This window comes from Melospiza melodia, chromosome 2 (assembly GCF_035770615.1).
Source record: "Melospiza melodia melodia isolate bMelMel2 chromosome 2, bMelMel2.pri, whole genome shotgun sequence".
Lineage (NCBI taxonomy): Eukaryota > Metazoa > Chordata > Aves > Passeriformes > Passerellidae > Melospiza > Melospiza melodia.
The window spans coordinates 103,323,002-103,335,847 of record NC_086195.1 but is presented as its reverse complement, the minus strand read 5'-3'; positions in this window follow the sequence as shown (position 1 = coordinate 103,335,847).

The following is a 12,846-nucleotide window of genomic DNA, read 5'->3' as shown; positions in this document are numbered from 1 at the left end:
AATATACAGGTTCTGATATTATTAGAAATAATTTATGCACCTTTTTTTTTTTTTTTCAGAAATACAATAATCTGCTTTTGGTCCAAAATATTTTTTTAGAAAGAAATAGGTTCCATAAAATGAACAAGAAGATTTTAGGTGACCTTGTGTGTGCATATTATTTTGTGGTGTTTCTTAAAAACATAAACTGGCTTGGGCTGGAAGGGACCTCAAAGATCATCTATTTCCCACCCCTTTTCCATGGGCAGAGACACCTTCCATTAGACAAGATTGCTCCCAATCCCATCCAACCTTGTCTTTTTTCCTTTATTTTCTATAATGATTTTGAAATCTAATTTCTATAGCTTACAACGGGAGAAAAACAAAACAAAACAAAAAACAAACAAACAAAAAAAAACACAAACAAAAAAACCCAAACAAAAAACCCCCAAAATGAAAAAACCCTGGTAAGTTCAAGCAAGTTCTTGTCATTCAAGTTAAAAAAAGTTTTGTTTCCAGTTCTGGGTTTTAAAATGGTTTTAGAATGTCTCTTTTGAGGCACTTAAATTTCCTTCAGGGAAGGAGGAAGATATTCCAGTATTTTAGACAGCTGTGCAAATGTCCCCATTTAGGGGTTTCTGCATTCAGCCATTGTAACGAGGAGGAGTAAAACTGACTCAGCTGTGCTGCCTTGTACACTCACAGGGATGGATTTTCTCCTCACTCACAGGGAGTTTCTCTCCCGAAAACAAGCAACAAATATGGTACAAAGTAAAGCTCTGGACAGCAACAAACAAGGGGTTCTACAGCTCTTCACATGCCTGCCTGATTTTGAGGAGCTAGCCTGTATAAATCTGCAATCTTGCCACCAAGTGGAATGGAGATTTAGAGCCGTGCATATTCACAAACTCAGAAGCCACAGGAGCTGCTGCCCATAGCATCCCTTCTTCCACTGTGATAATTCAGTTACACTGTTGTAGCACTTCCACTCCATAATTCATTTCCATACCTTAAAATGAAGCTATCTTATTAAGCAAACTGCTATCTGTAAAAGAAAATTTGAGAACTATAGAAAAAAGCTCAATTATTTTTAGTGATGAGAAAGCCAGAGATGCAAGAGACAACTGAACATATCTTAAACATAGGTTTTTTATTTACATAGAGGCTCTCAGGTAGACACTGTGACTGTCTGGTGGTGACTCTGATGTGAATGCTGCTTTTCCAGAAGGCAGAGCACTTGGCACAAACCCAAAAGTCATGAGACTTGCATGAGACACAGACATTACCATCTGTACCTTCGACCTCTTTTGTAAAATGCTAAGAACTGCCACTGTTCTCCCTTGAATGGCTTCTAAAAAGCCTAACTAATCACTGTTAATAAAGTACACTAAGGCTTTCTCACAGCACAGTATTTGGTTCCCTGGGACAGAAGAAAATGGGACAAAAGAATAAAAAGAGCTATCAATGCAGAGTTCCAATTCCATCTTAGAAAATGAAATTTTCTTTTAGGAGTACTAAGACACACAGAATGAGATCCTCAGAATGGCAGCTTTATTGAAGCCTGCTGAACTTATTGGATGTAGCTCAGTAAAATATATGGACCTGTGTTTTTAAAAAGTAGCATTTTAAAAATGTTTGAGAACTGGAAATGATTGCATGAGTGCTTTGGCTCTTCAGATTCAGAAGAGCCCATACAGAGTTTGCAATTAAGTTTATTAAATGTACATTGCAATTAATGTTAGGCACCTATTTTCATGCTTTCTTGAACAGGAGCAATACCAGTGTTGTTTAAGAGCTTTCTCAGTCAGTTTCTTCTAGCTGCAGTTATTAAAACAATCAGATAGATAGGGCTGTTTCTGAACTTTCAAAACAGAACTCCATGTCCCCTGTGTGTAGTGAAACAATATCTATTTAATGTTCATTTCACAGAATCCAAGCTCTCTAAACTATTTTTCCTGTATGTTCACAGTGTTCATTTCCCTGATATCTGGAGAGGTTAAAGAGCCTTGCTCATCTACAGCAAAAGCAATAATGTTTCTGCCAATACCTGGAATGAAAGCTGAAACAGCACTCAAAATACATCTTGAATAAATGTTCAAAAACATATCCTTAGGGTAGTTTCCCTTGTTACTGGCAAATCCAGTTTGCGTGTGTCTGATAAAATGGTTTGAACTAGGGAAGTTTAATACTGCAAAGAATGTTTGATGATGTTAGGACATGCCACATGACAAGCTCAGAGCAACTCACGATTCTCCTGGTGCTTCTAAAAAAAAATTCATTATATGTGTTAAGCTGGACATTCACTTTCTTCATCTTTCTAGCATTTTACAGTTAATTCCTGAAATTTTACCACCTACTATTTTTTGGTAAGCCTGAGAATTTGTAGTAACTTGTCTTTGTTGCAGCACATGACATGAAACTTCCTGAACTATTTTTCCTAAATGATCAAAATGATAGTCAATGACTTTTACATTACTCAAGTGAGAAACAAGGCACATATTTTTGCCAGTGAGGAGGACAATTAGCAAAAGAAAACTTTATGAGGGAAAAATTATTGTCTTTTTCTCTCTCCTGAGCCCTTCAAATCATCACTAGGTAACTTCCCAGAGATTCAGGTAAATTCAGAGGTCAGTGGTGAGATAAGAGGATAAACTTGTAGAGAACAGGAAAGATTTTAATCAACATAGAGTCATAAAAGCAAAGCATACTAAGACGAGCCAAATGGGAAAAAAAAAAAGGCAAGAGTAGTACTGCATTAAATAAGCTTAAACCTTTTATTGAATTCTAACAATCGAATTGGAGGACTTTACTGGGCAGAGATGCTCTTCCACAACCACCTTTGTAACTGCCACCTCAGCAATGTTTTATGTTCACCCCACTATGTAAAGTTCCACCCACAAGTGAGGAGAGCAAGCCAGTTATGAAAGACACCTCAGACACCAGAGGCTCTAGGATGGTGGGAAATATGGATCCAGTTTCTATTTATTTAATCAAATAGGGGCCCCTAGAAACTGAGGAATTATATTGCACAATACTATTTTCAGTCGCAACTTTAATTCCATTTTCTTCTACTTGTGAAATTTCTACTTTTCAGAAACAAGAAGTTTCCCAATATCCTATCAGTGCTTGTGGTGGTGTCAGAACCATGGAGAACAAAAAAGAAAACTTTTCAGTTCTCTATTGGTTTTTAGCCATTGAAATATTCAACTAGTATTTTGGCTGACACAGAGCTCTGGTCAAAAGAGAGAACTGGGATCATGCTAGAAACAAACCAGTGCTCAGCAACAGCTTGACTGCATTAGGCTTGATTTGGTGGTGACTCCGCACCATTTTAGGTTGCAAAATGTTCCTTGATTTCTTCCAGGACATACAAACTGCAAATATTTTTTTTTCTGGAAAGTTTTCAAAACCAATGCACATTGAAAGCCTCTGAAAACTGAGCACAACCTTTTTAAAGGGGTACTCCATAAAGGTATTTGCAAAGTATTTGTGGATGGATACATTTGCCTTTGGCTATTATGTTCCAGTTTGCATCTGCAGAGCAATAAAAAAAAGTGTGTTTGTTTGGCTTATGGCTTTAAGTATAGCAACTAAACACTGAGGCAATTAATAATCATATTACTAGGATTTTAAGACTGCTAATTTCCCCCACCATGATCTCCCCTCTTCTGGCCACATTTTGAAATAATAACTGTTGTAAGCCATGGCCACGAATAAAACCCAAAGAGGCAGAAACCACAGGTTCTATCTGCTGATGCTAGTTACTACCACTTGCACAGAGGTTTGCAATGTTGAGTACATCTAACAGCTGCAGCCTCTTCCAGAAAAAAACAGTGAAAAAGGCTCTATTACAACAGATGCTTTTCAGATTCTCCTGCTGAACACAGTCCTTTCTGTGATAATATACACAGCCTGCATCTACATCTTGTACCTACAATTGCCATGACTGCTTTACAGAAACCTCTTTGGGGATTTTCCAAGCTTTTTTTTTTTTTTAAAGAAATAGAACAAATAAAAGGAACTGTAGGCATTTAAACTGCATAGTAATTCCTGTATTTAAGACTTGTTTAATCTACAGAAATAGTTGCAGGAGAAAAGCAGCAAATCAAACCAAACCCAACCAACACAGTGTTTTCTTTCCCTTAACTATTAGCAACTATTAGCATTCAAAGTTATGCAGAGTTATTCTCTCTCTCTGGCCTGAAGTTTCCAGTAGCCTTTTCTGTCCAGTTTAAGAGGAGAGGTTGAGGGAACTTAATGGCAGTGGCACTCCTTTGGAACCTATAAAATAGGTCTACCACTTCTTCAGGAAACCTTACAACCACTGATGGCTGCATAGAGGGCTGTTGTCTTGGAGAATCTTTTTTAAGGCTGGTAGTTCTTTTCAGGTCTCACAAGGCACATCTTTACTGCTAAATATGAGACAGAATTTGGGTTAAGCAGCAGGCCCACATATAATGCACAACATTTAAATGTTAGTTCACACTCCGGTTTCTTTTCAGACTGGTTCAGGTGACTCTCTCCATGATAAATTTAGTTCCAGAAGAAGCCTCAGCTGTGCAGCCATGAGCCAGTTTGTGCCATTCGGCTTTGAGGCCGGGGGTTGGCTCATGGCCCCTTTTTAATTAGCAGCATAAACATCTCTTCAAAGAACATATGTGGGTGTCAACCCTCATTAGAGGATTTGTGGTTGTGAATCCCAAGTGAGCAGAGTCATCTCTGCTGAAGACTTAATTCAAGCACCTGCAGTCTGGAAAAAAGGAAGGATTTAATTAGAATTTCTTATTAGTTAACCCTAATGGGAGCACTCCTCTGAGGTGTTTCTCTTTCCCTCAGCAATTAGGATGCTTCCTAACTTTATTTAGTACTTTGGATTGCCAACTAGGACAGGAATGCCAAAGGTAGACATCACATTTTGTACCATGTAGGAAACCCACCTCCACAATCAGATCCACCCCTACACTTCTCCACAAAGAATTATTCTTTTGCAGGTTTTCACCAGACTTAGACTTAATCTCTGCTCATTCAGCCTCTGCTGATGCAAATTCAAATGAAGAACAGAAGCTTCCTGGTTGGAACTGCTCAGGAGTGGTCAAAAGCCCAGGCAGGACAGAACTTCACACACTAGGGGAAAAAAAAGAGTGTCACAAGATTTTATAACATCAAATAATAGAACCATGTTATTTTTCCTCTGCTGGTTTTCAAGCCATCATAGATGCTATCACTCCTGCTCTTCCTTTCTCCTTTAAGGGGTCAACATCAGCTCAGGGATAACCACAGTCGTGTGGTCACTGGCTCAGAGTCCTTGATCTCAGAACTAATACTTCAAGCCCAGCTCCTGTGGCAAATCCAAAAAAGAGGATGCCAAAGAAAGTTGCCAGAGACCTTTCTCTTTCAAGTACAAACAATCTAAACCATATCTGATTTGTTCTATAAAAGTACACAGGGTTTGTTTTGTTTAGTATTATATTTCTTTTTTTTCCTTGCTTTTCAGACTTTTAAACTCTTCAAGGCAGGAACCTGTTCTTGACTTGATCCAGTTTTACCTCCTGACCAACAACATGTGCACAGCAGCTGAATGGCTCCAGTTCTGAACTAACACTGACTGCCCTGAGTATGAGAAAACAGAATGGTATTTGTATTTAGACATTTCAACACACAAAACACCAAAGTGTTTGGATTGTGATGGAAAGGCCAGTGGATGCATAATTAATATATACTATCAGAACACCACGTGTTCTAGCCCAGATGCTCTGGTTCACATTTGTGAACCACCCCAATATAATGTAATATGATAACAAATACAGATGAGCTGCAATTATCTCAGTTTTCTACCATCCTCTCTCCTTCTTCTCCTCAGTTTTGACAGCTGGATTAGTAGCTGGCACCTGTAATAGTGGAAACAAGAGAACACTAATATTTCCTCCATTTTCTGCTACTTGAATTCAGGTCGTACCTCTCTCATCTTGTCTCTCCAACATCCCAGGAAAATCCACTATCCTTCAGGGTAAGAATCAGTACATGTGAGATTAAGGATGGGTAGCATTCATGAGTGCTTTTCATGTCTCTGGAGATTTTTTTAAACCAGCTCTCTGTTTACAGCTCAAAGGATACAGCATAGGGACAATTAAGTGGCTCCCTATTGTGGCATTTCAACTGTTGCACAAGACAGATCAGTACCTCCTATGGAAGTCTCCTTGTCTTCAAACAAGTGCTGTTTCCTTCCATTACCTTTATTTCTGATTCTCTTTCTCCCCTTTCCTTTCACTTGTAGTTGTCTTATTTTTTGCATTATATGAAAATATGAAACTTCATCAGCACACAGAACAAATCCCAAAACCCAACAGGCTGTGCATAATTACTTCCTTATGGATTCCTAAACTTGCTTGCCAGATTTTGCTCATTGACTAAATGCATTGATAAGACAAAATAATCCCATTTACACAGCATATATCTACAAGATACATGAATCTACAAGAATTTATTTTCAAATTTGAATTATGAAGTTCTGTTATTCTGCTGCTCTGCTTCACTGCTACCTGTGTTCAATAGAATAAAAAAAAAATTTGCTTCACTGTAGTTCCCATAAAACCTAAACAACTCTATGTGTACATGGTAAGTTTGCTAAAACAAGAAGTATAAGGAGAAACTCTATTATGAAAGAACACAAAAATGATCAGCCTTAGAGAAAATGTATAGAAAAGAGAATCCAGGTTTTCTGATTTTCAGTTACTGAACTGACTGTTCCTGTTTTGGAATCGGTTCTGCAATTCACTTGCAGCTGGAAGAGCTTTATTCACATGACAAGGTGCACAGAGCTTAGGCAATGCCCTCACTTAGACTGCCAGCTGCTTTGGACAAGGCTTTTTGGCTTTATTCCATGAAATCCAAGTTGCTTGCAGCCCACAGACACTACCAGAGCACAAACATTTAATCCCATTACTCAAGTGTGAGCATGTTAGGCAGGTTTTCTGGTACTACTGAGGTTTCAAGAAAACGCATTCATTTCTACTGCTTTGTGATTCTATCCGCAGGCTAACACATGCCATGAGACAGATTTTCCCATATCTCTTTTTCTACCCAGAGGAAAGGGGAAAAAAACCCCCAAACTATTTCACAACAAACTTAACCGCTCTGTGGAACTAAGGAAAAGTTTCAAAACAGAGGGCAAAGCCGCCGCTTACTGCTTCACAAAGGATTAAAGGAATATACAGGAGATGTACTTTGTAAGTTCTCTTCAAGGAGATGGCCTGCTTTTATGTAAACTGCCTTTCATCTTATCATATATTGTTCACACGGAGGATATAAAGTAGACAGGATATCAAGGGAGGCTATGAAATGATGCAGCAGGAAACAAGGCTCTTTTCAGCAGCTTATGTTCCAAAACACTGCTGAAACACTCCAAGATTTCCACATCTCCCTATCTTTCTTGGAAATATGCTTGTGCTTATGTAAACCCCACAGACACCTGTGATTTGTATTTTGAAGCAGGACATCAGTTTCTGGAGTAAACTGTTGGTTTAATCTATATGGAAAGAGTAAGTCTACTCTTGGGAATGATGTTGAGGCCTTCCATGATGGAGCCCTCCATTATGTTAATGTCCTTAAGGGTAGCTTTTGCTCTGCTACATCATAAAGTCAACATGGATTGTTATGAATACCTGATACTTTTCAATCAATATTGGCATTTACACTCAATTCCGTATAGAGACGTGTGCCAGGGAAAATGATCATCCCAATTGTCTGGAATAGCTTGCCAAATAAATAGCACATTTCTTCCTGTTTCCTTTGGAAAACAGATCACTGACAATGCAAAACAATCTAAACCACTACTTCTAACAGAATGTTCTGTCAGTGACTTTGGAATTCCACAGAAGTAAAAAATATCCATGCCCAGACGCTGAATTTTATTCCAAGCCATTCTCACTCAATGCCATTGTATAAACTGCTTTCTGAGTAAACTTTTAAGATACTGACCTGTGAAAATACTGTAATGAAACTTCATTTTAAATGGGACATTAGTAAGACAATACCAGCAAGATCATTTTTTCCCAGTGTCTAATTTCAGAGGTGCTAGAGCTCTTACCACTTGAACTAGATGCAGCTGGGGCTGCAAGTACTCAGTGCTTCAGAAAAGCATGCCCATGTTGTCAGACTGTGCATAATTACATTTGGCTCCTCATCAAAGAGAATCACTCAGCTCACACACAAACCACAGGGCTGGATAACAAAGCCACAGATTTGTTATCAGCTACCAGCTACCAGGCTGATAGTACTGAACATGGTGAGGCAGATGCATGGTCTCCCTCCACCCCACCCACCCAACCCCAGAGCTCCTCCTGCACGGGACGAGCCAAAGCAATAAGATGTCTTCAGAAGCAAGATAAGCTCCACTAACACGCACACAGCTTCTGGATCAGACTGCACTTATCAGTGAGATGAGAGCATAATTAAAGGAGTTGAGCCCAGCTGCACCAACCCAAGTAGCTGCATCTGTAAATTAAGTGGGATGGGACCCATTTTATATCATCAATGCTGCTTCTCATTGATTGGAAGGATCAGGTGCTAGAAGTGTTCCTTTTTATGAGGCAGAAGTAGGTTGCTTAATGTGAATTGAGATCCGGTGAAGAGTGAGCCATTGATAAAGCTATACATTTTTGTCTGATGCTTTTTTCCTTCTTTCATATACAGAAAAATTCTTTCCATTGAATATGTATTACCTACTCAGACCTGCATAATTTACTGCAGTCAGTGACTGCCTAGAAAAACAGTGATTAAATCAAAACACATTTTTATGATTTTCTTTGGCTTAAAAAAAATATCAGTTTTTCTAAATATTTTTTCTTCTGAGTTCCTGAACTTTCCTTTCAATTATTTACATTTTAAAGGAACTGAATGGGATATTGGCAACATTATGTAAAGAAACTGTATTATACCCTGATGCTAGCTATTGGAATATTTCAGTTCTAGAAACAATGTAAGTCTCCTAAAAAGATCAGTATTCATTAAACATATTGCTAAAATTGAATTCAACACATTTGTATTGGCTCAATGAAATTCATAGGAAAAGAAAAAGCATGTATCAAGGGTTCCAAAGTTGAAGTTAGTATAACCTCCTGCAGGAAGGGTTGAAAAGCAAAAGAAACATTAGAAGTACCTTTTCTGTTTTCTATTATTGCAAAACAAATGGTTCCAAAAATTTCAGATTAGGTGTATTTTAGTTGACATCCTCATCATGTTATCTGCTGCTTCTATTACTGAAAATTTCAGTCTTGGATACAGATAATATACCTTGTTTAGTAACATCTGCGTGCAGACTGCAAAGTATTAAGGGTTGGCTGGATTGCTACAGCTCAGTTTGGGAATTTGGCCACAGGCTCATTCTTTCTATATGTCTGGCCACAAAGACAAAAGAATATTTTGTTTTTCTAGGGGAACAACAGAAATGTCAGGGGCAAGAAGTGAACAGAAACAAAGAAGAAATATTATTTCAATTTTTTTAACACAGAAGAAACATTATTTTAATATTTCTAACTAAAAATATTAGTCAAAATAGAAAACCACAACAACAAATGCATGAGCATAGTGAAAGAATTCTACAGAGCAGAAAGATCATCTCTGAAAAGGCAAAACATTATCTTTTAGCTGTGCTCACAGAACAAAAATAACATGTTTGAGTATCAGTGTCTTGTTGGACTCTACCCCAGAAATCAGACTCTTTTAAGCACTCAATCTTAGCAAGAAAGGAATGTCTCCTCTCCGGTACCTCCACAGAAAGCAGTGGGCAGCCAGGGCTGCATCTGGGTGCCAGCTGTGCAGGGGGCACCTGCGCTCTGAGGCTACTGCAGAGCAATGGATCTGTCCTGCTGATCCACACTGCATGGCCAAGTCTACTCCATGGCTAGGAGCCACAAGGCTTTTTTTCTGACCAGCCACAAAAACAGCTTACACGGCTCAGTCTCTTTCAGATGTTCAATCCCTCTTCAAAGAAAGCTAAACTGAGTAAAGCTGCAACAAATACCTAACAGAATTGCCTTCATTTCTGTGTATTTGTTATATATTTTTTCAAGTACAAGTCACTTAATAGTCTGTGAACATTTTCTGTTGCCTATCTAGCCACAGAGTTTCATACAATTTTGACATCTGCATCTGGGAAATGCGCACTCCTTTTGACTGTGTTAGATACTGAACTTCTCTCTACTTCCAAAAGGTCAAGATAGGTTCACTTTTGAAGTATTTCTCTGCAAAAAGTTTAAAGTTCAACTAACATTCATTGTCCAAACTTCTTACTATAGTTCAGACAGCCAAATCTACATGTATGTCTGTTGTTCACATGAACCAGTGAAAAACAAGACTACCAGCTGCTTTTATACATATCATATGCCTGTTAAAGGTAATGCTTGAATTAAGAAATGTGTTTACTTCTTTAAACAATTAACCAAGAATCATAGAATCATCAAGGTTGGAAAAGTCCTCCAAGATGACTGAATACAACCTTTGGCCAAGTAACAGAAAGCAATACGTACCCTGGGCTGCATCCAAAGCAGCGTGGGCAGCAGGGACAGGGAGGGGATTCTGCCCCTCTGCTCTGCTCTGACCCCACCTGCAGGGCTGCATCAGCTCTGGGGTACCAGCGCAGGGAGGACATGGACCTGTGGGAATGAGTTCAGAGAAGGGCCAGGAGCATGATTAGAGGGATGGAGCGCCTCTCCCATGAGGAAACGCTGAGAAAATCAGGATTGTTCAGGCTGCAGAAGAGAAGGCTTCAGGGTAACCCAATTGTGGCCTTCCAGTACCTGAAGGGAACCTACAAGAAAGCTAGAGATGTTTACTAGAGCATATAGGGAAAGGGGGAATGGCTTCAAACTGAAAGAGGGTAGGTTTGTTTTAGATGTTAGGAAGGAGTTCTTTACACTGAGGGTGGTAAGGAATGGGAATACTTGCTCAGAGAAGTTGTGGATGCCCCATCCCTGGAAATGTTTAAGGCCAGGTTGGACAGGGTTCGGAGATCCCTGGCCTAGTGGAAGGTGTGCTTGCCTTGGTGGGGGGTGCTGGAACTAGATTATCTTTGAACTCCCTTCCTACCAAAACCATTCCATGATTATGCCACAATCAACATTTGAGTACCAAAGGATTCTCGTTTGTTTGTTTATAGGTAAGGGATTCATAATGCTTAAGTCACCTAAACAATTATGGCTTATTATATAAAATGGCTTATTTAAAAGAGCAATGAGGTTTCAAGAATAAGCTTATCTAATCACTCCCTTCCTTCCATGAGATACTTTATATAAACTATTGTTGAACTGCACATGTAGAAACAGCACCTCTAGGGCCTCTTTAGGTCAAAGATAACCCCTTGAATTCCCCTTGCAACAACCAGGCAGCCTGGCCACATCCAAATGCAGAGGTATGACCCCTACTCACAGACATTCATTCAGATTAGGCACAACTGCTTACCTTGGCAGCAGAAAGTCCCACCCATGGAGACAGAAGCACACTGAGCACTCACTGCTCCCCAGGCTGCAGAGTAAGGAGCAGAACAGCAGGGTGGGAATCTGCAGGTGGATGGTCAAGAACTGCACCAGCCACACAAGCCACAAAGAGCACATGTAATCACTGAGAGATCATGAGGTTTGAATCTTGGGAGCTCAAGAGGTAGAAATATTGATGAGGGGGAAAGATGGCTGAGTAGATGGGCTGGTCAAACAGGAAAATTAAATCAGACTAAGCAGAACATACCGTTTCACTTTCAGTGACAGGGAAAGTCACCCAGGCTTAGTCATCTCCTTTTTTAACCAGTATTTCTGAGTTACTAAGTCATGCCTGAAAATTAAAACCACGTATCTGCTTTCAAGAGTGATTGTGCTACTACCCCAAATCCTTTTAATTATGAAACCTCACCCATCATTCACAGTGGATATTTAAATAGTGTGTTCTGTATGAAAATGCTGATTTTTAGTGTGTGTATTAGTATAAAGGCATTGTAATGGTGGGCCCGAAATCCTACTGGGCTTCATGCCTGAAAAATCCAAAGGAAAAAGACAGCAGTCTATGTCTCCAACAATCTGTAGTTCAGGTACAGCTATAATCACCAGTCAAATTTTAAATGATGGGCTTAAAAGCAAAAGATGACAACAGTGATAATTTACCTGTTATCCTGTTTGGCAAAGAAAAAAATCTTTTAAGAAGTATTTGATGATGAATTAAAAAATGGAGATGCCCAGCAATTCCCTACAGTGAGGGACAACACAGAAGGAGCTAGCAGGGGCTTTGCTTGCAGCATGCACAACCCAGGCTGGCGTCATGGACTTTGATATGGAATTTCACTTCAACACTCAATGAGAAACTAATAGTGGGGATGGGATAGTGACCATGGCTTTGCAGAAGAGTACAACTAGATCACAAAAGTTATTTTCAATAGAGAGGGGAAAATCAGCAACACACATGAAATGGTCAAAGCAGTGACACTGTCAAAGCAAAGAGAAAAATTATCTTAGCAGTTTTACTTTGGACAGATTTCACATACTGAAGCCACTACAAGGCCAAAGATTACTTCAGGTGAGGAGGTAATGGCTGAATTTCATATGTAGGAGTGAAAAAAAGAAATGTGTATCTTCAATGCAGGACTTCAACTTAACCAGACTATTACCTTGTGGAAAAAATCAAAGACAATGCCCCAGATTATGGGGCTCAAAGACTGGATACATAGGAGTTTTATTCCCATTGACTAAAGAGAGAGGGGAAAAGACCTTCAAGAAAAAGGTTGCGACTCACCCAGTAGCTCAAGAGGTGAGCCCAAGAGTAACAAGAGTACACTTTGGACTGAAGGAGATACATCATTTTTGGGATGCAGCAACAAGGATACGG